Genomic DNA, 26658 nt, shown 5'->3' on the forward strand with positions numbered 1-26658 from the left:
ACAGGATCTGGAAAGGTTGAACAGATGGGCTGAGAGGTGGCAAATGAAGTTTAACATTGACAATGTTAAGTACTACATATGGGAAACAGTAACCCCAGAGCAACGTATCAACTCTGCGGTACTACACTGACAGTGGTGGAGAATGAAAAAGACCTGGGGGTAATTGTGCAGGCAAATATGAAGTTCTCTGAGCAGTGCAGACGAGCTGCAAGAGTAGCTCATGGTGTCTTGTCAATGATATACAGGAACATTTCTGGAAGCGATAAGGAGGTGATTATTCCCTTGTATAAGGCAATGGTTAGGCCACATCTTGGGTACTGTATACAGGTCTGGAGGCCTCATTTCAAGGAGGACGTAGAGCTGCTGGAACGGGTACAGAGAAGGGCAACAAGATTAGTGAATGGAACAAAGGGTTGCTCTTACGAAGAAAGGCTTAAGTTTTGCAAATTACAGAGTCTGGAGTCTAGGCACCGGCGAGGTGATCTGATAGAGGTGTATAAGGCTTTGAATGGTTTGAGCATGCTCAATGCCAATGGGATTCTTCATCTTGCTCAGAATAATCACCTGAGAGGGCATAAATTCAAATTGAGGAAGGACGGATGTCGGATAGATGTGCGGAAATTTGCCTTTGGCCAGCGGGTGGTTGGTTGGTGGAACCGACTTCCATCACTTGTTGTTGAAGTTGATAGCCTAAGCAAATTTAAAGCTCAACTGGACAGTTATTTCGAACGAACGGAGGGGTGAAATGGGAGTGGTGTGTGTTTTTTGTTTTTTTTTTTTTTTTGGCTGATGCTGAATAAGCTTGCTTTCTTGCATCATATGCCTCTACTAATGCTAATGCTAATAATGACATTAGAGATGTTCTTCGTTAATTTCTACAATATCTCATGGGCATGAAACTTTGCTGGTGGAAGACAAGAATTCTTACGTTGCTCTTCGGCAGTTTGCATCTGATGTTTTCATAACAAGAAGAGTTAGTTATACTTATACGGCTACGAATAATATTACTTCTTTGGTTGGTGGAGTTAATTAATAGGGAGCAACATTCCTTGGTTGGAGGTTGTGCACGTTGTGTATTAGGGGCCAGTTATATCTTGGGATGCCATTTACATTAATGTTTTGACTTTGAACTTTATTATTATTATTATTATTATAATAATTATTATTATTAGTAGTAGTAGTATTGAGTTGTATTGTATTATTATTATTATTATTATTATTAATAGTATTGTGTTGTATTGTATTATTATTATTATTATTATTATTATTATTAGCTATATGGTGCAAGGAAGCCTGAGGCTTATGCTGCACCAGCCAAAAAAAAAAAAAAAAAAAATTCCCGAGTTACCCTGAGAGAAAGAGAGAGAGAGAGAGAGAGAGTCAAAAGGGAATCACCAAGAAAGAGAAGAACTTGAACTGAACTACATACATTTGGATTGACTTTGATCTGGCTTGTGATATAGAACATTGCACCTTACAAACTCAGAATACTTATATGGTGCAGTTTAACTTAAACCATCTGTGTATTTGTACAAAGCCTGTTTTGACGATATTACACACGCTATTTTTACAGACACATTACATAAATGGATACATAGAAAAAATTCTGGGTGACTAATAAAATAATTTGAAAATTTGTAGTTTTGTGTCACCGTCCTCCCAAATCGGATGGAAAAGGCCGGGGTTCGAATTTACTTTCTGAGTGACCAGAAAGTTAATTCCTAATAATAATGATAATTCATAATAAATAATAATATTACATAATAATATTAATCTAATATTTTTTGTAGTTTTGTGTAATAATTGTATTGGTAATAATTTAATTTATAATTAGTAATTAATAATTGTATGCAATCGTTTTGTAGCTCCGTGTCAGCTGCATTAGTTATAACATAAAGAATGTTGGACATGTACACTAATAAAGAGATTGCTATAAACTTGGAGACTTCAACATTTTGTATTCTTTTCTTTAATGTTAAGACCAACCTGCTCAAATGTCTCAAAAAAAAAAGCCAACCTGGTTTTTTTTTGAGACATCGAATTTCTGATAAAGGTAAAATAATGTAAATCACTTACTTTTTTGTATATGTCGATAAAAAGCCAAACAGGAATTTATTTATTATTATTATTATTATTTTTGCTTATTTATAATTTTTGGAATAATATTTATATTAAACAGGGGTCGTTCCTATCTCTCACTCTTTATTGTTATCATGTTTGGTCAATAGCCTCTAGCCCGGTGTTCGTTTGTAGTTGCATATCACCTTGTTCACATTTTATAATATCGTCTGCGCATCACGAGCGCAACATGCCAAGTTTTGTGTCCTATTGGGAAGGTAGGAATAAAAGGATAGATAATATTCATTTTTTTATACCTGTATCGGCTTCTTATGATGTTTATGTGTGCTCACTTTTAGTATTACTTGTTTCTGGTAATTGGATAATGTGACCAACTTGAAACTGAGGTAAGGGATTAGTTTTTATAATAAAACATTTTGGTACAGGTTCTGTATATTTGCGGGAGTAACTTTCAATTACGTAATCACTTAAATTTTGTGTTTTCTTTAAAACGTTTTTATTTGTATTTGTTTATAACTTAATAGTATAGTATGGTATAAGTGATAACGTAAGGTTAACATGTCCTATTCATGCTTAGTAGCACCAACACTGAAGGTAATGTGATTTCAGTTGGAATTATTAAAAATTCTGGGAAGCACGTGAACTTTTAAAAATAACATAATTGAAGGTGCAGTTTAATTGAATTATTTCAGTAGGTTGCTTATTTGGAAGTTGTTTACCACAATTTAGAAACGCGCTGCCAAATCACTTTCGGTAGAAGCGCGCACGCTTCTGTGGAATACGAATGTAGGAAGAAAGAAAACGCTATACGTCTATACTCCATAGAAGGTGACTATAGTGTTGTTTTTAATTGCGATTTTGAAAATTTTTTTTATGGTATTTTAAATGGAAATAAAGAGGTGTGGGATAATTATGAAGTATGTTGTACTAAGACTTAGTGGTGTACAATTGCTCGTGGGGGAGGTTTAATGAGAAAATTTGTTTCTTTAGTTTTAGTTGATTTACCACACGCACTATTTTTTTACGCAATAAGTACGTCAAAAATAATTAAAGACCACTGTATCAATTTTTTGATTAAAGATTACAATGATCAAAGATGTAGTGGAGAGAGGCGTAGAAGACGGATCGGCAACCCCCGGCCCAGATATCATATAGGGGATACGGACCGTTGCCATAAGTTATAGAAAAGAGGCACTGGACGGTAAAGGTCTCTCATTTAGGCTGTTTACCCCCTCGGGGTGCGTGCTGGCTCTCGATTTCCCTGATTGGAAGTAGGGGATCATGGCCACAGTAAAACAAAATATGCCTTTTTTTGTTGTTGTTGTTTTCGCTTTCATAGATCTGGTTTCATAGTTTTTGCTGCTTAAAGAGGGCCTTATGCTTCATTAAATAATGGCTAACTTTTTAAAGAAATTTACATATGAATTTAATTTTATCAAGAAAATTCTTGATACAAGAAAATATATTTTTAATGAAGAATGTTATGTAATCAGTTTTATATATTTATATTCAAGAGGGGAACATTAGCCATGGTGGCGCACTATGGCCACAGATGCCGATCGCCTAATAAATCCTGAAACAAACATTAGCAATGGTTTAATTTAAAGTTATTTTTTATATTATAAAAAATTACTTAATTTTACTTTTTTATGTTTATTTCTTTTGCTTTATTTTATATATTTTTTTGTTTAGTGAATGTTTAACAGATGGAACTCTACTTAAAGTTTATAAAATGACTGCAGGCTTTTGCTGCTATTTCAAGGAGGTTTGGGTAAAATTTGTTTGGTATCTTTTGAAGGAACAATGCTGAATCAGGAATTTTTTTTTTATGAAAACCCCAAACACGAGAGGTATTAGAACCTATTGTACTTAGTACCGTGCTTGGGTTGGAGGTTGATAAGATATTTGTTGACATTAGACTTAAAATTCTGTAGACTGTCATTTTCAAGAAATACATATAAAGGAAGTTTGTTCCAGAAAACGGCAGTTGAATGAATAAACGAGGAAGATGAAAAGTTGGTTCTGTGAGTTTGAAGTTCGACAGTAAATGGATGCTGGCAGCAAGTGTTCGGACTGTTTTGAAAGAGAGAGAGAGCAGGAATTATAGAAGCCAATTCAGAAGAACAGTGCCCATGGAAGTATCTGTAGAAAAGGCAAGCAGCAGAAACAGTACCGTCTATGAGATAGTGAGTGGAGAGACTCTGTTAGAGAGGATTCAATAATTAACCTAACTGCCCTTTTCTGAATGGAATCTAGAAACCTGAGAGAGAGGTTTTGGGGGCACCGCCCCAGATATGGAAACAATATTCCACGGTAGGGCGGATTTTCGATTTGTACAGAGTGAACAGCTGTTTGGAAGAAAAGTAATGTCGAGAACGAAATAGAAAACCAAGTTTTTTAGATGCAGAGGAAGCAATATTTGTAATGTGCTTTTGCCAAGAGAGATTAAAGTCAGGGTAATCCCCAAAAGAGATATATCATTTTGCCTAGAAATTGGAGTGTCACCAAAGATAAGCATAGGAGCAGAAGAATACTTTTTTGCGAAATATAAGACAAGAGAAAGTTTTAGAAAAATTGAAATCAACTAAATTGTCCTTGCCCCACTGGAGAATTACCTGGAGATCGGCATTTAAGGAATTGGTAGCAGATTTTCGAGAAGTTGAAGCTGATTGAACAGGGCAAGGTTTCTCAAAATGGAAAGTGAAATGCAATGTGCTATCATCGGCAAAACTATGGATAGGATTTCCAGTCAATGGAAGAAGATCATTAATATACAAGAGGAAAAGAGTGGGGGAAAGAACTGAACCTTGGGGGACACCGGCATTAGTGGAGAAGTTAGAAGACAGAGAACCATCTACCATCACCCTCAGTGAGCGATCAGAGAGAAAACTGGATAACCAATTACATTAGCATTAGTAGAGGCATTTGATGCAAGAAAGCAAGCTTATGCAGCATCAGCCAAAAAAAAAAAAAAAAAAAAACCCCACTTCCACTTCACCCCTCTGTTCGTTCAAAATACCTGTCCAGCTGAGCCTTAAACTTATTTAGGCTATCAACCTCCACTACAAGGGATGGAAGTCTGTTCCACCAACCAACCACCTGCTGGCTAAAGGCAAATTTCCGCACGTCTATCCTACATCTGTCTTTCCTCGATTTGAATTTATGCCCTCTCAGGTGATTTTTCTGAGCTAGAGGAAGAATCCCATCAGCATTGAGCATGCTCAAACCATTCAAGGCTTTATACACCTCTATCAGATCACCTCGCTGGTGCCTAGTCTCCAGACACTGTAATTTGCAAAACTTAAGCCTTTCTTCGTAAGAGCACCCCTTTGTTCCATTCACTAATCTTGTTGCCCTTCTCTGTACTCGTTCCAGCAGCTCTACATCCTTCTTGAAATGAGACCTCCAGACCTGTATACAGTACTCTAGGTGTGGCCTGACCATTGCCTTATACAAGGGAATAATCACCTCCTTATCCCTGCTGGAAAAATTCCTGTATATCATTGACAATACTCCATGAGCTACTCTTGCAGCCCGTCTGCACTGCTCAGAGAACTTCATATCTGCCTGCACAACCACCCCCAAGTCCCTTTCATTCTCTACCACTGTCAGTGTAGTACCACAGAGTTGATACGTTGATCTGGGGTTGCTGTTTCCCATGTGTAGTACTTTACATTTGTGAATGTTAGAACTCATTTGCCACCTCTCAACCCATCTGCTCAACCTTTCCAGATCCTGTTGCAGCAGCATAGTGTCAGTAGTGTCCTTGACAACCCTGCCAACCTTCGTATCGTCTGCAAACTTGGACATTAAGCTTGATATATCATCATCAATATCATTTATAAATACAGAAAACAATAAAGGCCCCAATACTGAACCCTGAGGGACTCCACTAATAATATTAGTCCATGATGAGCAGTGTCCATTGATTACCACTCTCTGTCTTCTCCCCCTCAACCACCCCTTTATCCATAGCAGCAATTTGCCTCCAATGTCACACTGCTCCAATTTGTGTAGCAGTCTTCCATGTGCAACAGTATCAAAAGCCTTTCTAAGATCCAAGTATATAATATCAAAGCTATTCCCTGCATCCAGTTCTTTTGTGACTGCATCATAGTATCCAATCAAATTGGTCAGGCAAGACTTCCACTTAACAAAACCATGCTGTGTCCGAGCTGTAACTGAAGTCTTGTCTAAATGATCCTGCAGTGCTTCTTTAACTAGTGCCTCCATTAATTTTCCTGGAACAGAAGTTAAGCTCACAGGTCTATAATTACTTGTCAGCCTTTGATCTTCCTTTGTGAATTGGGGTCACATTTGCACATTTCCAGTCTATGGGTACATCCCCTGAGTCCAAGGAAGCTCTCATAATTATGGCTAAGGGTTTGCTTACTTCCTTTGCTGCCTCCTTTAATATAGCTGGATAGATCCCATCCACCTCGGGTGCCTTTCTTGTGTTTATCTTCAACAGTTTCTCCTCCACTTTACTCCCAGTTATTTCAAGATTCTGTAGCTTACTGCTAGAGTTGAATACACCTCTGGCATTCCCCTTGCTGAATAACTCCTCATGTGTGAATGTCGATGCAAAATATTCATTTAGTTTGTTAGCTACCTGAGCAGGATCATCAACAGTTGACCCATCAATATCAAGTGGACCAATCTGATTCATCCCCTTCCTTCTAGAGTTTACATAAGTAAAGAACTCTTTGCTGTTTTTCTTTGCATCCCTTGCCAAGGATTTCTCGTAATCTGCCTTCGCCTGCCTAACCTCCTTTGTAACTTGGTTGCATATCAACTCGTATCTATCATAGGCTTCTGTGTCATGTGTTAATTTGTAAGTATCCCATGCATTTTTCTTCTCTGCCATATGCCTCATTAGTTCATCTGACATCCATTTTGGCCTAAACCTCGAACAATATTTCTTAGTTGGTATGTAAAGCCTAGTAGCTTCCAAGATAAGTTCTTTGAATGCTTCCCATTTTGAATTTGCTGTTGGTAACATCATCAGTTGGTCCCACTGTATAGAATTTAAATACTGTCTCAGTCCATCGTAGTCACCTTTACGGAAGCAATAACCCTTCCCTTTACCCCTAATGGTAGTTACCTCTTTGAGTAAATCCCACTTCAGCACACTGTGATCACTGCCACCTAGTGGTTCATTTATCTGCAGATTCTTAATGCATGAAGAATCACTGCTGATAATCAAATCAAGAGTATTACTCCCTCTAGTTGCCTCCCGAACATGCTGATGTAGAAAACAATCATCCAATAAATCCAGAAAAGCCCTGCTAGTGTGTGAGTGACCAGACCCCAAATTCCAGTCAATATCTGGGAAATTAAAATCTCCCATTATAAGACTCTGATTTACTGGCCCACTCTATTTCCCGTACAGTTTCTTATTATACTCATCAGAGTCATTAGGCCTATAGCACACTCCTACTCTCAATTTTGATCTCCCAATGCTTACGTCACACCAAACTGACTCAACACTGCACTGTCCAGCGATGTCGACTGGCATCACTTCCTTGGATTTTATGTATTTCTTAACTAATGGCATAACCCCTTCTCCCTTCCTATCCTGTCTATCCTTTCTGTAGACGTTGTACTCCCCAAATTCCAGTTCTGCATCCCTTATATCTGTGTGACACCACGTCTCTGATATCCCAACAATATCTGCCTTTGATGTTTTGAGCAATACCTCAAATTCATCAAATTTATTTACTAAACTCCTAGCATTGGTGTACACGCAGGTATACCTGCACCTGTTTCTATTCTTAGCTACCCTAACACAACCCATGTGTTTACTTGTACTGAAATGGCTCCCAGCAGTCTCTGAAATATCATGCATCTTGTTTTTCAGGCTTCTGCTCATTCTAATAGAAGCAGTGCAAGAATCTCTTTCACCTCTGCCAGTGGCTACTGTCAATCTATTGGTCTTTGTCTCCCCCCAAGCTAGCAGTTTTCCCACCCACCTAACACTGCCTCGATAGCATCAGCAAATATTCTTGCACCCTTTCTATTTAAGTGTATCCCATCCCTGTAGAAGCAATCTCTCCTGTTAACAAGTACAGTCCAGGCTGAAAAAAATTCTACCCCTTGAGCCTTGCACAATCTTTCCAGGGCCGAATTGATCGAAAAGGCTCTCATCATATACTCCCTCCTATCGTGTCTGGGCAGAATTGCAGACACTTTCAAATACAACCCTAATTCTCTGCTTTTGTTCAACAGTGACCTGTACTTGTTAAGTAATTCTGCTGGTCTCCTACTCTTAATATTATTAGTGCCAACGTGTACAACTATATCACCTTTTGTGCCCTTAAAAGATGATATTCGCTCTACAACGTCATCAACCTTTGCCCCTGGCAGACATACCCTGGTCCTGTTCCACCTATCCTTTTTACAAAGCATGTTCCCCGTTTCCCTGACAATAGAGTCACCAACAACTACTAGTTCCTTCGGGACCAGCGCATTCTGCCTTGGGGGTTGTGTCTGTGTCACGTGATGCCCAAGTGCAAGCTCTGGCGTTGATGTGGCCAGCTGAGAGCTTGATGGGCCCCTCAATTTAGTTTCTTCGAGGGCATCCACCCTGTCCTTCAAGCTGTTATATAGGCCCACAAGAACGCTGAGTTGTTGCCTGATATCGATACACTCCTTGCATCGTGCACACACAAAGACATCCCCCATGGCAGTATCATGTCCCCTACCCGATTGCCCTGCAAACATCAAGCAAACAGTGATTTTATAAGGCTGTGAGTCAGAGGACAACTGCCCCCCCCCCCTCAGTTCTGCTCTGAGCCACAGCACTTCCATTAGCTTGAGCCTTTTGCTTTGCTGCTCTGGGCTGAGTCATGATTCTATTAATTAATTAATTATAATTAATTATGTTGTGTTATTAATTATGTTAAATATAATTAATTATATTACGTTTGTAATCTAAGTCGTTATATGTATTTATTTAAAAGTACAATTTAACTGCTAACGAAGTTCAACTAACGCTATCTAGTACTGTATATAACTATCGTATCACATAGGCGGGAAAGTTACGAACGTTAAATTTACGGACACTTAAGTATTAATTAACTTTCAAATCTCGCTGTCTCAATTCAGAATAAACTAACGATCCTTACTAGGTCTATAAGCTACTTACAGAAATAATTCAATGTAAACAATATTCAATGAAGCGGCTAAATATGGCTAAAGAACTTCTCGTTCAGCGGAGTTGCAAACACGTGGATACCCTTACCGATACTTTTATGCAATTACGATATGCAACGTTTTTATCTTGAACAGCCTTAGCACATTTATTGGAGGACCATGGTTTAGATAAAGGATGAGATTTTAAAGTGGAGTGTGGAATAAAGGATTCCATTCCTACAAGAATAATTTCGCTGACTTGATCTGAGCAAACGTTGACATCAGAAGTTTTGAAACAGTAATCCGACCAAGGAAAAGAAGAAAAGAAATCTTGCAGGTCATTCTATTTTGCATTCTTGTAATGCCAAAAATACAAGGTTGGGAATAGCCATGAGATAATGGCTCCATTGGAGAAGAGACAATCACCAAGTTGTGATCTGAGGTGCCTTAAGGACCACTCACTTCAACCTTGTACTTAAGAAGGGTTGTTTGTGATAAAAAGATTAAGCCTGTTGGCTGCTTGGTTAGGATTGTCCAGTATTCTGGTAAATGATTGAATAATCTGTACAAGGCCATTAGTAATTGCAAAAGCCTCAGCATCTTGACCAGCTAGGTGTGTGTGACTAGAAAACGGAAGCCAGCTGGAGTTGTGAACATTAAAATCATCAAGGAAAATTACCTCACTGTTAGGAAAGTTGGACTGCAGAAAGTCAAATTGCAAAGAGAGGAAGTCAAAGAGCTCCAAGTGATTAGTGGAGTTGGGAAAATGGTAGAGACAACGGATAAATTTTACACAATGAGGTAGAAAGATTTTAAGCCAGAGAAGATCGAAAAGGGAGATTCCAAATTACCAAGTCTCTGACAGGGAATATCGGAACAAACTTTTGTATAATTACCACCTTTTGAGGCGAAAGGAATCATACAGCGAATAATTTGGGCAACTGAGATGACCAGTAGTTGAATCAACCGATAACTGAGATTCTGTCAGAAAAAGTACATAGGGTTTTGCAGACTGCAAATGAAAATGGACGTCATTGAGATTAGAATTGAGACCACGTATATTTGTGAAATGAACTAGGAAGTGTTTGGGAGGTTTAGATCTTTTTGCATATAAGCTTATTCTATTAGTTTGACAATTCATGGTGTAAATGCTTGTAAGTACAAATTTTCTGCATTATTAACCATTTTTGCAGAAAATTCACTTGACTATCATTTTTTTTTCTTTTATTAAAAAATTTTTAGTGAAAATTGTCTAAATTTAAATAATTTCCCACTGAATCACATTCATATAACTTGTAGGTATGATTGCAGGAGAACATACATCATGAAATTCTATTATTATTAGACCACATTATATGGGTGGTTGAATTTTATCCTCAGGGGCTAACAATAAATCGTGAGCTTGATTAATTTTTTACATAACAATGCTATTTTGCATGTTTTCTTTTCCATCAAATTCAATTCAGTAGTATGTTTTGCTGATCTGGAGCTGTGCAACTTCATTTAAGATGATCCTTACAGCTACTTTTTTTTTATTTTCCCTTGCTTTAATAAGATGGCCTCTGAATTCTTCCAGTGCTACAAATAACTTATTATTCTGATGAGCTTTTTTAATGCTGCTTTAATAATTTTTCATCAATGATTTCCAGTATCTGTTATCTCTACAGGCCCATTGCATGGTATTTGAGCTAAAGCTAGTAATTATTGAAGCATTTAAAGTCCCTTGAAATCTTGTGGGAAAATTGAAAAAAATAATACAAGAGGTGTTATTCTTCATTTGTACTGTAATAAAATAAACTTCGATAATTTTGTGTAATCAAAATAAAAGTTTCAGATATGTACTTGATAGGAATTATCTGACTTACAAAAATTATCTTGAGGTAAAGTTTAGTGCTGTAAGTCAGATAAATGATGTAATGTCAAATACAGGATGGTTCATATCATGTGGGTTACACTTTCAGCATTATTATTATTATTTTGTATGGCAAAAATGAGGATACATTTGTAACAAACAATGTCAAAAAATAAATAAATAAATTACAATAAGCCTAAAAACAATATTTACAGAAAAAAATTATAAGTAACATTTGATGAATTAAAATGTAATGTCCAGTTTATTCAGCTACTTAATAGCATCATCAGTAACACTATGTAGATCTTGGATGGAGCCTTCAAATCTCCTCTTTGGGCACTCCGAGATGACATGCTGGATGGTCTGGGGTACGTTGTCACGGTCGCAGAATGGGTTTTCAGTTTTTCCCCACTTATGCAGCCAAAACTTGCATCTTCCGTGATTTGTTCGGATTCTGTTCAGGGATGTCCATTCCTTTCTTGGTAAGTTGAAACCTGGAACAGCTCTGCATGGATCACTGACTAAGTCCAGGTGGTCGGGATTTGAAGTAGTCCAGTCTTTGCGCCAGGTCTGGTCAGCATTAAAATGTGACTTGATAAGTTTCTCGCCTCGCTTCCATGAGGGGTTCCTAGACTTCAATCTCTCCGGCTTCTGGGGTTTGCAATCCTGATGTATGGGCAATTGAGGATTTCTTTGACATTTCTGCCATTCTTTCAGCAAGGCTATTTCTCTTATATGAGGGGGATAGATGTTAGATAACACTGGTAGCCATTTTAAAGGTGTCGATTTAATGGTGCCTGATATTGTCCTCATTGTGTCATTCAGTTGGGTATCAACTTTTACAGAGTGTGCACTATTAAGCCATACGGGGCAACAGTATTCTGCAACTGAGTAGACTAGGGCAAGGGCTGATGTTCGTAGCACCGTTGCGTTTGCTCCCCAGCCTGTTCCACTGAGTTTATGCAAGATGTTATTCCTAGTTTTTATCTTTGCTGCAATATTACAAAGGTGTTGTTTATATGTCAGTGTTCGGTCCATTATAATTCCCAGATATTTTGGGCAAGGGTTGTGTTTCAGTCGTTGACCTTTATATTCCACTTGTGGCATATAGTTAGCCCTATGATTATCCAGATGAAAACAGCTAACTTCGGTTTTATTTAAATTAGGTTTAAGTCGCCATGTGTGAAAATATTTATTCAGGTTATGAAGATCCTTTGTAAGTACAATTTCGGCTGCATTGAAGTCAGTAGACTGGGCAGTCAGGCTATGTCATCTGCGTACATGAATTTCCTAGAAGCAGTTGCTGGAAGATCTGCAGTATAGATATTAAATAATAATGGGGCTAGAACTGATCCTTGTGGTAAACCATCATTTAATATATAGGGCTTGCTCACTCTGCCGTTTAAGTGTACTTCAAAGACTCTGTTGCATAACATATTGTTAAGTAGGATTGCGAGGGGCTTACAAGGAATAATCTTCAAAAATTTCAGAATCATTCCTTGGCGCCATACTGTGTCATAAGCTGATGTCAAGTCCACAAAGACTGCAATGGTCTTCTTCTCATCTTGGAATCCGTTCTCGATATGGCTGGTAAGTGCCAGTACCTGATTACAGCAGCTTCGGCCTGGTCGGAATCCGGCTTGTTCAATTGGTATGTGTTGGAAGGTTGTGGTTGAAATTCTATTGTAAACCATTCTTTCAATTAATTTATAACATATATTTAAAAGTGCAATTGGGTGATAATCTTCAGGGCAAGATCCACTTTTTCCCAGGCTTTAGGATGGCAACTATTTTAGGTCTCTTAAACAAAGATGGAAACCTACCATTCTGCAAGATGTCATTAAAAAATTTAACTAGCCAATTCAGAGCTCTTGGACCACAATGTTTCAGGAACTCTGGATATATTCTGTCCGCTCCGGCTGCTTTGCCTGGTTTTATTTCCTTCAGAGCTGTTGAAATCTCTGCAATTGTGAATTCTCCTGAGAATTGGGAGGTTGGTTCAGCCAAGGATAGTCTAGTTCTTAATTCCTTCTTAAGTTTTTTGACTTCATCTTTGTTAGTATCGGTTGGTCTCTTGGAAATGTTGACAATTCTCTTGGCTACTTTTCCTGGGGATACTTCTGAGCTCTTATTAATATATTTGGGAGTACTACTTCCGAGTTTCCTCAGAAGTGTCCATGCTTTTCTGCTTGAGTGTTGGAAATTCATACCTGCTGTCATTATGTTCCATTTTTCTTTCCTAGCAGAGTCTAAGCATTGCAATAGTTCATCAGCAATTTCTGTTCTATTGCTAAGTTGGTATTCTTCATATAGCTCATCGCATCTTCTGTTCCAGCCAGGAATGTATTCTTTCCTATATCCTCTGGGAATATGTTTCTTTGCTATGGAGCATATTAAACCAACAAATCGCTTATAATTGTCGGTTTTTGATGGGATCCATTGAATATTGTGATCCACCTCATTAGTGAAGGCTTCCCAGTGAGCTTTTCCAAAGTTCCAGCGAGGTACAGGCTTTGATCTTACTATTGGAACTTCGGTACAAATTTTTACAAGAATTGGTCTATGCTGACTACGAGGAAAATTATTCAAAACTTTCCTGCTACACTGCAAAGGTCTTCCGCACTCATCTCTTGAGACAAAACAGAGGTCTGGGTTGGTATCTTTGTTCCATCTGCCTGAGTGAAAGGAACCTTTCTCTTTTGCGTCATACATTAAGAAAACATCCTCGACTTCAGACCAGACCATCACACCAAGGCCATCTGCGTTAATGTCAGCATAGCCCCAAAGAGTACTCCTACTGTTGAAATCTCCCATAATAATTGATGGATGATGCACATTCTGGATAGCTTCTTTACACCAAGGTCGAGATGGTGGTTTATAGATATTTATTATTTCCAGGCCCATCACCCCAACCCTGGTAGTGAAAATGTCATTAGAGCTTATGTACAAAATTTCTGTTTGGTCAATTTTATTTCGGATATGCGTAGTGGTACCATAGCTTTTGTGGAAAGTAGCCGCGAAAAGGCTGTATCCTGGTAATTTACATCTAGAGTAAAGTTGGTTTTGATCTTCACAATGTGTTTCTTGTAGCAGCACAACATCTTCATGGTAGTCGTTAAGCACTTTTAAAAGGTAGTCACTTTTTGATCGGCTTATACCCTCAATATTAAGTTGAATATTCTGAATATTAAGAATATTCAGAGGGTGCCCTCTGAAGAAATTCAGAGGACACCCTCTGAATATTCAGCATTGATTCAAGACCTGAAAGCAGTTTAAAAAAAGTTCAAATAAACATGTCTGATTCTGAATGATTATGGAGTTGTTGCTGTTTGAATTTTAAAGAAATGGCTGAGTTATAATGGTAAAAAATAAATAAGAATGAGTAAACATGTACCTAGTATGTAGTATATAAACATTTTACTATAGGTGTCTGCCCTATTTGGCGGATAGGGGAAACCCTGGAGCCCGCAGAAAATAATAAAATACTTTGAATACTTGCCCTACTCTTATTTATAATTTTTTTTATTTTTATTGTTTTAACCATCAAAAAGTTCATGGCTGTTTTTAAAAATTGAAATAATCATTGTGTATGCAAACATGGACACATTTATGCAAATATTTTGTCTTATAATTGTCATCCACCATATTTAAAACTATTGCCATGTTTGGTACTTGCATCTATAGAGCTGAAGTTTTCAGTACCTTCCCATCTTACCCTAATTCTTAGTTTTGGTGTGATTTGAGATCAGCCATAGGTCAGTAGCCTAAGTAATTTGGGTGCAAATTGCAGTGGATGACAGTATTCATCCATGTGACCAATCTCATTGATTCCACTACTGATTTCAGAATGTAGCATTCTTGTTCTCTGTGTAAACAGTTATTTTATATTGATCTCATTATTATTTTGGTATTAAGTTTGATTCTAGAGTTCAGCATTCCTGTTTGATGTGTAATCACACAGTTATTTATGAGGGTTACGTTCCAGAATGTCTCGCACAATTTAAATTTACACGTAATGTAAATAATCACCAAAAAATGTTGTAATACGCCTGAGAGTAACTCTCTTGCATCTAGCTAAGTTACCCCTACTGGTCATACCATTCATTTTCTTTGGTTAGAAGACTGAGCACTCTAAAGAAATTGATGAGCAACCAAAGAGATTCATCTTTATTGATTTACTTTTTTTTTTTTGTATACTAAGAAAAAGTATGTTCACTATAACCAACATATATAGTACAACATAAACAACAACAATTGAGAAAGAGAGATTGTGGTCAGATTCTGTTCCCTTGGATTCGGACCAGACAGTGTGATGTTTTGCTAACCCAGGAGGTGGAGGGTTCACTTGAATTCTCCTTTGAGTGCTTGAAAAAGGAATCCAGAGTCAGTTGCTTTGCACGTTGCCTCTTCTCGTGCAAGAACTCATAGTAGCAACCAAGTTCTAGTGTAACTTTAAGTTGCACTCTGGAGCTTCGTTCATGATTAGGGTCTTCATCAGTTAACAGATTTAGGCATTCATCTATAAGATATAATGCTTTTGATATTCCCTTCACTCTCATGCTCAGTTCCTCTTTAACCTCTGGCTGCTTGCTGCTGCCTCTTCTTGAATGCAATGCTGCTCCAGCAAACATCTTGATTTGGCAATTCTTGATTATGCAAATCAGTTAAATCATCGACATCAGTTGCCTCTACTTTAGCGATCGCTCACTTTTAGTGAGTTTCACGCATTTGTCTTTAGTTTGCATAATCTTCATCGGTATCAGAGCCTTTGAAGGAGTTGCTAAGATCTGGACATAACTTATGCCATGAACTTTGAATACAGTTAACCTGATTTGTGTTCTGTTGGGTCAGGTGGAAACACTATTATCACCTCACGTGAGCTCACATGTAAACATGTCAAATGTGTGAGAGCTATATTTCCCATTTAGTTGTAAGTCTTAAGCAGATTACAGGTTATTACATGTGTCATATAATACATGATTACTACATGTATTGTATAATTTAGTAATAAATGTTATGTATAATGTAAAATTGTATATAATATTATTTTCTGTTGCATAATAAAATATCTATCTACACTCCCTAGTCAATGGCTCTAACCGGGTGTCTCCTAGTAGAAATAAAGATAATAATAAACAAGATAACACTTGATATTGTAGGCCAACTCATGTTTCCAGGCGCTCACATTTTTCCATTTGAACAGAAATTTCAAGAGGTGTGATAGCTTAAGCAGAGGAGCACATTTCTGGAGGTCACTACCATAAAACAATAAAAACAATTTGCAGCTTCCTGTTAGTGCAATCTGTTATAAATGGGTACTAAACTTTATCTTATTGCATTTGTGATAATACCAAAAAAGTGTCAGTGAACAGAAATGTCAATTAATTAGTATATGTATATTACAGTATTAAGCTATATATGTAAGTGTACATAGTCTCCAACCAATACAACTAATTGGGAAATAGCTCTCGCACATTTGATGTTTGACATGTTTACATGTTAAAGCATCTTTTATATTGAAGCCTTGCCAATATTGCTGCATACTCATCTGTTTGTGGTTGGTCTTGTCAATTAGATCAGCCAGAATGTGCTTTAAATACTGACCCTTAAAAGATTTAATTGCATGTTAGTCCATAGGCTGGAGTACTGAGGTTGTATTTGTTGGGGAAAAACAATCTTGATATTGTAACAGACATCAATAATACTGGTTGGATGGCTTGTGAAATTATCAAGAATAAGTAGAATGTTGAATGGAATTTCTTTTGCCTTGCAATACACTTCCAATTCTGGTCGTAACTGAGATCCAAGATAACTTCTGAAAATGACAGCAGTCATCCACCCTTTAGGGTTTGAGTACCACTACACGGGCATGTATGACCTGTTGTAACCTTTAAGAGCACAACTGTTTTGATAGTGGTAAATGCACACAGGTTTCAGTTTATGACCCTCCATATTAGACCAGATTATGACCAACCAAACAGAAGTGTTAGCTAATCTTTTGCCAGGGGCAATCTTTTCAGCAATGGAAATAAGTGCGATCAGGCTTTTTTCCCCCCCCCCAATATAAACCTGTTTCGTCGAGATTGAATATCTGTTTGGGTATGTACTCCTCTCGTGGCGCTTTCTGTAAATATGGTTGCTGCGGGTTATTTTAAGTTCGTGTAATTTAGACACAAATTAGTAAGGTCACTGTAAATAGATATTGCCATGTAGCATTGTAGAGAAATTAGTGTATATGAATTTTAGTGCTAGGTTCTAAAGTTTAACTATTAGAGTGTGAATAATTAATCTGTGGATTATGAAATAAAGACATTGGATAGGCATAGATATTGGGGGAGAAGCTTTAGGGGTGTACCCTGGACATTGAGTAGGAGCCTGGACCACAGCCATGAGTTACAGAAAAGAAAAATTGGAGGAAGAAGACAGGCTCAGTGAGGCTGTTTGTTCTAGAGTCCATGCTGGTTTTTGACACTTCTGGATAATTCATAATAATTATAAACCAAAGATCTTCAGATATTTGGTTTATAATTATAATTATTGCCATAATTATATTAAAGTTTATAATTATAATTATTGCTTAGATCTTCAGAAGATGGAGAGAAAACACTGTTGAAACTGATAATACTGGATTTACCATGATTCCATTACAGCTGCACAACATTCAGAAAAAGGTTTTAGCAAATTTTCTCCAATAATGGTGGTGATGTATATGTTAACTGTTTGAACAATCACAACTGAATCAAAATCATATCCTTATTGATGAATAAAACTCACACTGAAAGATCCTGTATATCATTAAATGGTTATATTTTGTGTATTTTTATAGTTCTGGACTTTATCTTATAATAACATTATTTCATAATGAAGCACTTTAAATAAAATTTACATCTTCCTAAATTTCCTATTTGGGTTGCAAAAACTTTCCGTAACTGTAATAAAACAGAATACAGTTATTATTTTGGAGAATACCAAAAAATCTGAGCACATCAACTTAATTCAGAGATGTAGAGTGAAATCTGTATTCCTTATAGAAATTAAGGACAGATAATTTTCAGTTTCTTGGTTCTTGTATAATTTCTTAAGTGACTTGATTGCTGTCTGTATTATAGTAAATATGCGGTATGCAAAGTTGAAGTGTAAAAGGACAGAAATTCATTCGCTAAAGTAGAAAAGAAAGTATCATTAAATGTCAGAATCATTTGTATACCTTCAAGAAGTTAAAGACAGATTTCATTTTCCTCAAGCTGAAGTGCTTAGATTTTCAGTTTTCCATTTAGATTTAACTGCACAATATGCTGCTCAAATAAAAACTACTATTTTTAAAGAGAACCATCTGATGAATAGCCTAATAGACATTTGCTGGAAACCTGTATTTTTATTCTGTGTTCATTATCAATGAAATACTAAAATATTTTCTACCATTTTTTTTTTAATGAAATTTTAGCAAATTTTTTTTAACTGAATTATTTAAGGAAGCACTTTTAGTTCTAGAAACTTAGCAGCTGCATATCATCATGTTGCTGAATACATTACCAAAGACCATAACAGTTGAGACAGAAATTCTCAAACAAAACTGAATTTTAAAATGGACCACTGAAGGTTAATATTAGATAAATTAAATAATTTTGCCTACCCTTTCCTAATTTTTCTTCAGGCATTTTAAGTCTTGAATCAGTGAGGAATTACCACCCTTAGGAACAATATCTATTTCAGATAGCTGTTTAAAACCTTTATGTTATAAGATATTATTAATGTTATATTAGTGATATTGAAAAGGCCTCAAGACATGTTCTCTTGTTTTCTTTACTGCTATGTCATGATGAAATTTTAAGTAGATAACATTCCTTAACATTCTTTTAGAAGTTAAGGAATGTTAACATTCTAAAACAGTATTATTAGACTTCTTTTTGGACAAAGTATATTAACATGCTTAACTCCTGATCAGGGCTACTTAATCTGGTGGTGTGTTTTGGGTGCCACCAGAAAGATTCCTAGCAAGTTTGCCAGCTGATAACTTTCTTTTAAGTTTCTGGGATTTTTTTTTTTTTTTGACAATACCAATATTTCATTTTTTTTAATGTATTGCAATACTTGTTTTCTATAATTTAAAAAAAAAATTAAATATTTAAGGAAGTGTTTTTTTATGCCTTTTATTTAAAAAAAAATTAAAATAAATGTTTCAAACATAAAATATGAACATGAATCTATTAAATGTACCATTTTCCAGTTTAAAAGACTTGTATGCATATTATTTCTGCTTATTTTGTGTACTTTTTTTTTTTTCCTGTTGCTTTAAAAACACACACACACACACACACACACACACACACACACAGGGTGGCCATAATTAAAGTATCTGTATTCAGAGCTCTCTGTAGCTCTAAGTAACTAAATCAGACAACTGTGCCAAGCTTTGTATTAAACATACAAAATAATATTTATTTCACACAGGGTGAAAACAAACTTTGTAATACATGTTAACCAAATTTTAATAAACTAATATATTTACATAGAAAAGCCTATCCTTTCTTAGGGAAATGGTATATGCTTCATATAAAGGAGTGCTTTGTTAATGAGATTGTACTGTGTGTGTGTGTGTGTGTGTGTGTGTGTGTGTGTGTGTATATATATATATATATATATATATATATAATGATAAAGATGCAATGAAATTACTGAAAGTCTTAGTAAACAGGAATGAGAAATTAAAATATATAACATATATATAATACTGGGTTATGGATCCTTGGTACTACAGTAAACGTAGAAAAAACCGGCAACCATAATGAAAAATAGACAAAAAAGTAATTATCAGTGTATTTGGTAGGGGAGTTGAGCTATCAGGTGTAATAACCATGGAAGAATTATATATATATATATTATTTTTTTATTGTTTATCTTAATGATTTTTGTAGATATGTTGATAACTTTACAAAATGTCTGGTTACGATCAATTAAAATATGAGTTTTTGAAGATACATAAGTGTGACTCATCTTTTCTAGAAATTTTGGTGTCATCGAAGATAAGCATAAGAGCAGTAGACTTTTTTTTTTTTTGTTAGAAATTGAGTCAGGATTGAATTTTATGAGGATTGACTAGATATTCTTTTTCCCCTTGGAGAATTACCTAGACATTTGAATTTAAGGAATTTGTGACAGATTATTTGAAAAGTCTAAATTGCTTGTGTAGGGCAAGGTTTTTCAAACTGGAGATGGAATCACTGTGGTTTCATTAGCAAAACTGTGAATATCATTTCCAGTCAGCAGAAGAAGTTGAGCTTCTTCTCAACAAAAAAAAAAAAAAAAAAGTCTACTGCTCTTATGCTTATCTTCGATGACACCAAAATTTCTAGAAAAGATCACTTATCTCTACTGAGGATCACACTTATGTATCTTTAAAAACTCAGATATTTTAATTGATCGTAAACAAGAAGAAAAAGAGTAATAGAAAGAACTGAACTTTGGTGGGGAAAACTAGTATTTGAAAAGTTAGAAGACAGCAATTTGCCATCACCTGAAGAGAATGCACAAGGAGAAAAATGGCAAACCACTTGGAAAAAACAAAGCAGTCCATAAGATGGAAGCCTGTTTAGAAGACATTTATGCCAAAGATGATCAAAAGCCATGGAAATGTCAAGCTGCTTGGGTTTCACCAAACTAACCTATTGAATTCATCCAAAGATTGAGTAACATAAGCCAGTATGTCACCTGTGGACTGACATTGATGAAATCCAGTTTGGCAGTTAGTGACCAGATGGAAGGTTTCAGATAGTTGAGTTGGCAGTTGATGTCATTCTCCATTGCTTTAGAAAGAGTAGAGGTAAGTGCAATGGAATGATAATTGTAAGACAGATTTGTTGGCATTTTTAGGAACTTGGATGTGAGCAAATTTGCATGGCAAATAAAACCACCAGTGGAATAAGAAGTGCAAAAAAAGCAGCAGCTATCTTGGCATTAAGATTGTTCCGAATTCTGTCGCCCTTCTGCCCGAAGGCTACAGAAAAGTGTTGAGTTGCTTGTTTAGTATTGGCAGTACGTGATTTACCAAGGTCATCAATCCAAGAGATAAAAGTAGTATGCTAATTAGTCTGCTTTATCTTTAGCTGAGTATTGAATAGAAATATCAGGTTGTTACCAAGGTGGAGGTACATTCCATTTATTTGTACACACACAATTATTACACATATATATATTTACAAAAAGATATATATACAATTTTATATACATTAACATTCTCGTTACACATATATAAGACATTATATTATACCTTCTGGTGCACTTCGTACATGTATCCCAGAGTCAAGGGTGGCTCCTAGGCAAAAGCCCATCTCCACCTAGTTCATCTGTTTTGGCTAAAAACATGTGCAAGGTATTTTACCACTGCCAATATAAGACAGCTGTTGCCCGGTGCCCTTCTCTAGGCCGGGTTGACGTTATGTATTTTTACCGGATGAAGTGCAATACCAGTAGGTATCAACAAATGAATTATACTAGTGGAGAACTTCCACAAATTATCCTCACACCCACTAATTATTATATTAAACAGATATATACACAATACTTTTTTTTTTAAAATATGCTCAGAGTCTCTGAATTACTGAGAACCAAGAAAACAATATATAACATACATCTCTACAATAACAATTGACATAAACTTGTCAATAACAATTGGCCAAAATCAGTGCAACATTAATTAACATAAATCAACACAATAGAAATCCATATAAGTCAACACAATAACAATTAACTTAAATCTTCTGTTTACACTTAAACCTTTTGTCTTTTGGTCATTTGTGAAGTCAATTCCCAGAAGAAGCTGAAGTTCTTAGCTGAGTCCTCAATATGAAAACTGATCTTGAGAAGGTTTGCAGAGCAGTAAAGTTATTATGGTCTTCAACTAAGATATTTACATTGTTCTCCAATAAGTTTGGAACCACAGACATTAAATCCGTTCTAAGTGAGAGTACAGTTGACAGTTCAGAAGTACATGAATCCACGTTTCATATTCCCCACATGTGGAGTACGGATCAGGCTCCAGGCCACGCTCAAATAACTTAGCCCGGAGGGACCCATATCCTGTTAGCAGTTAAGAAGTTGTCATAAAGTCTAAACCACGAAATAACTCCAGGGATTGTTGAGAATTCCACTTGCTCAATATACTTTCTTGTAACAAGCCCAAATTCGCTCTTATCCCATCTTTTTTGCCAGACAACAGTAAATTCCTTCCATAGCCTTTTCTTCTCCCTTTTAAAGTCGCTGGCTGGGTCAGTCGTAATTCCAAGCATTGTCTTAGGCTGTCCTTTTTTTTTTTTTAATTAGTAAATCAAACCCCGAAAAGCAATATATAAATACAGGAATCGTACCACCAGGTATTTGGAGTGCATTGTTTGGAACAGTCCTTGGAATATTATTGATCGTCAAAAGAACTGATCTTTGTGTGGAAATAAGTTTCTGTTTCACTTTTACCTTTGATACTTTTTGGTACCAAACACTTACTGCATATGATATAATAGGCAAAAATATGGTTTTATAGTAAAGGTTCAAGGTTTTCTTTGATAATCCCGACTCTTTCCTTGAGACTCTGATAACTGAGGCTGTGAAAAAACGGATTTTGCCCCTGAGTTTTGACACACGAGGCAGAAAACTGAGTTTATCATCTAAGGTGATTCCCAAATACTTAGTTTGGGATACATATAGTATTTGGATATTATTTAGTCTGATTCTGGGTAGTCTATTGTGGCTAAATTAGTTCTTAAAAGTCATAAAACTGGTTTTACTGGGAGATATTTTTAGTTTGTTGACTATAGCCCATGACACCAAGTCATCCAAGATGGGCTGTATTTTCTCTTCAGTTATTCTCCTTGTGTTTCCATCACCAAATCATCCGCATAGGCTATCTTACTGATACCATTGTGTTCCCACGTTAACCATTGATCCAGCACAGCTTTCCAAAGGAGAGGTCCCAACACTGATCCTTGGGGGCATCCTCTTGAAATCTGAGCCCAGTATGTAAGATGTTTTGCCACCACCTTAATATGTCTGTTGCTAAAGTATGATCACATAAAACTGTAGATACACGCATCACACTTTGCGGATCTCAAGCTCCTGTGGGCACTTTCCCACCATAAAGTGTCAAACGCACCCTGAAAGTCCACAAACACAGCGAGTACATATTTAGCAGGTGAGTTGGACACATTGTTGGTGAGAAGATTTATAGCGTCTTCAGTCAACTGTCCTTTCTTGAAGCCATATTGTGCTTCTGAACATAACTGATGATCTTCTAGCATTTTTTTGGATTCTTGGGGCTAACATTCACCCAAACAATTTCCCCAGGTTTTCTAAAAGTGAAATAGGTCTGTAGGCCTGTGGATCTGATATTAATTTCTGAGGCTTGTGCAGTATCTTTATTTTATTTTCCATTGACGAGGAAATATTCCTTCTAGTAAACACTTATTCATAAAATTTAAAAGAATGTGTGGAAAAAATTAAAAAAATTTAACTGACTGTGTTCTCAATCAGATCAAGGCATTTCTTACTATTGAGCTTTGCCACGGCAGACCCCAAATCCAGGAGTGAAAAGGGTTCAGTGTCTGATGGTCCTTCATACTTTTCATTATCATGACATATTTGCATTTCTTCAGGTGAATCTAGATCCGATATATCTTTGGGGAATAGGTTGTTAATTATGGAATCCACCGTAGACATCCAGTTTTGAGTCTCTTGACCAACTACTTTAACTGTGTTATAAACATCTCCGCAAGCCATTTTGTTCCTTGATATCCGGTAAAGCAAGCCCCATGGTTCTTTATTTCCTATATCCATTACAAAATTTTTCCAACAACTTTCTTTTGAGTTGGAAATTGCCTTTTGATAGTTTTTCCTTAGAGTACTGTAAGCTTCCCTGAAGGTCCGAACATCCTCGGCAGAAAGATGCCTATGTCTCTGGAATGGAGCTACAGATAGACAGAAGTTGCAGCCAATAGTTTGGGAGGAGACTAGAAGGCTGGACTACCGTTTGGACAAGAAGCAAGTTTTCTACTTTAGCCTATTCAAAATTGAGTTTGGATTGATTAATAATTGTTTTACAATTGTTGCAAGGTGTAGCATAGGCAGAAAAATGGAGTTAGGTTTGGATACAAGCCATTCATGATAAACTGAATTATTATCTTGATCAGCTTTAGCATATTTATGGGAAAACCAAGGTTTAGATATAGGATGAGATTTTAGGATGGAATTCAGAATAAAGGACTTCATCTCTACAAGCATAGTTTCACAGACACAATATGGGTGATCGTTGGGATGGTAAGATTTCAAACAGTAATCCAACCAAAAGAAAAACCACGCAGATTATAATTTTACATCCTTGTGATACCAAATGACATCTTCATGATATGGAGAATGGGGTAAAGATATTTTCTGCCAGTGGAGATTCCAGATTGGGAAGCCCCTGACAGAATACCACAACATACTACATTGAAGTTCTTACAAATCTGCATGAAAAATTTCGAAGCAACCATCCTTCCACCTGAATTGTGGAATAATGGTTGGATGCTCCATCAAGACAGTGCTTGCCAGTTTCTGGCCAAAAAACAAATCCTTGTATGTGAACATGTACCCTTGTCACCAGACCTAGCCACTTGTGACTTTTTTCTTTCCTGAAAGTGAAAAGTGTACTAAAGGAGTCTACTTTCATTCCAGCGAAGACATTCAGAAAAAAATGGCTGAAATGTTAAAGGGCTTGCAGAAGATGACTTCCAGAATTGTTTCTTTGCTTGGAAGAAAGATGTTGAACAGTGGGTGCAAGCCCAAGGCAACTATTTTGAAGGGGGATAACTTGTAAGGTGCAAAATATTTCACTCATAGATGAAATTCATGAGTTTGTGGGTAGTAAATGGATGGCCATTGCACAAAACAGAAGGAACTGGAAAGTTGCTGGAGAGGCCTTCATCCTGATGATGATGATGATGACATCTTTAAGTAAATCCCAAATTAATGCACTGTGATCACTGCCACCTAGTGGTTCTTTTATCTGCAGATTCATAATTCTGATTTTGTGCTTCTTAACTATGAGTATATCACTCCCCTCCTGTCCTGCCCTGTCTCTCCTTTCTGTACACATTTTACTCCTCATATTCAAATTCTGCATTCCCTATATCTGAATGACACTGTCTGATATGCCTGCAGTGTCTGCATTTGATGACTTGACCTGCTTGTCAAATTCATTGAATTTATTTACTATGCTCCTACCAGTATTCTACATGCAAGTATATATACACCTGTTGTTATTCTTAGTTGCTCTATCACAGCCCATATATATCCTTGTTCTCTGATGACCCACAGCTGATCTTGAAATCCCTGGTACCATGCTGTTGCATCTTTCAATACAAGCAGGCAAGAATCACTTTCACCACTGCTCATGACTGTTATTAATTAATCTATTTGTTTTGTTGATCCTGTCCAGATTACTGACAAGCTGAATAAGTATTCTGTATCTACATTCACACATAAAGAATTTTTTAGGGGAGTGGAGTGGATGCCAGAAGTTCATTAAAATCTTCATAGGGAGATTAAGAGATTAATGATTTTGTGATAAAAGAAAGTGGAAGAGAAATCGTTTCAGCTTAACATAAAGGTGCCTGCGGTGAATGGAATCTCTCCAATTATATTATAAGAGGAAACAAAGGAGGTAAGTACACCCTTAATTATGGAAGCATCTTTGGATTGAGGAGATGTCCATATGGACTGAAGATGTGCAAGTGTATCCCCAGTTTACAAACAGCAATCAAAAAGTGATATGAGTAATTACAGACCTGTTCCACGGAAAATAATGGAGTATGGTTAATGAAGTAATGCAGACCATCTGGACAAGAGTAAAGTTCTAGTAGTCACAGCTTTGGTTCCTTGTGTGAAGATCTCCTTAGATCTTGTGTGGACAATTTGTTTGGATACTATGATGCAGTAACAAAGGAACTGGATGCAGAAAATAATTTTTATATCATACACTTGAATTTCAGGGAAGCTTTTGATACTGTTGCATGTAAAAGACTACTGTGCAAATTGGAGCAGTGTAGCATTAAGGGCAAGTTACTGCTCTGGATAAAAGGATGGCTGAGTGGGAGAAGATGGAGTGGTTATTAATGGACCATGCTCTTTGTGGGCTAATGTTGTTATTGCATTCCTCCAATGGGTGGAAGTTTTTTTTTTTTTTTTTGGTATTTTTGGCTGATGCTTTCTTTTATTACCTGTCACCTGTAATAATAAATGATAATTCTGGCATGTGAAATTAAGTACCAGTCAGGTTATATGGCACTGAACGTTCAAAACGAGTGTTAATTAGTGACAATCTAGCTAATTGTCAGTTAGCTAGATTTTGTTCCATTAATTTCCAGTTTGTAAAAAAATTCAGTTCCTAAACAAAGTGAATTACTGATATCTGAAATTAGTTGATATGAATTGATGAAAAAATATGTATTTCATTCATTTTCTTGCAGTGAAATAATGAATAACTAGCATTACCCCTTGCAAAAATTTTGCAATTGGTAGCAGAGTTTTTCTCTAGCTGTAATAAAGAAATGTAGTAGGTGTTTGGTCAC

The 26658-nt window shown here is 36.4% G+C and overlaps 1 protein-coding gene across 2 annotated transcripts in view; it reads left to right on the forward strand.

Moving 5' to 3' along the window:
- The first annotated feature begins 2281 nt into the window (after positions 1–2281).
- The window catches only part of LOC150076465 (uncharacterized), a 215988-nt gene continuing 191611 nt past the window's right edge, over positions 2282–26658 (forward strand). Inside the window, exon 1 of one of the 2 annotated variants that reach the window (XM_090387007.1) lies at positions 2282–2336. The gene's annotated coding sequence lies outside the window, so the exon portion shown is untranslated. Of the gene's footprint in view, positions 2337–2391; positions 2466–26658 lie in introns of those variants that run through there. The other variant, XM_090387006.1, reaches the window with a different exon arrangement.

The sequence above is a fragment of the Mastigoproctus giganteus genome, chromosome 13 (assembly GCF_048544385.1).
Source record: "Mastigoproctus giganteus isolate SK-2022 chromosome 13, ASM4854438v1, whole genome shotgun sequence".
NCBI classification, from domain to species: domain Eukaryota; kingdom Metazoa; phylum Arthropoda; class Arachnida; order Uropygi; family Thelyphonidae; genus Mastigoproctus; species Mastigoproctus giganteus.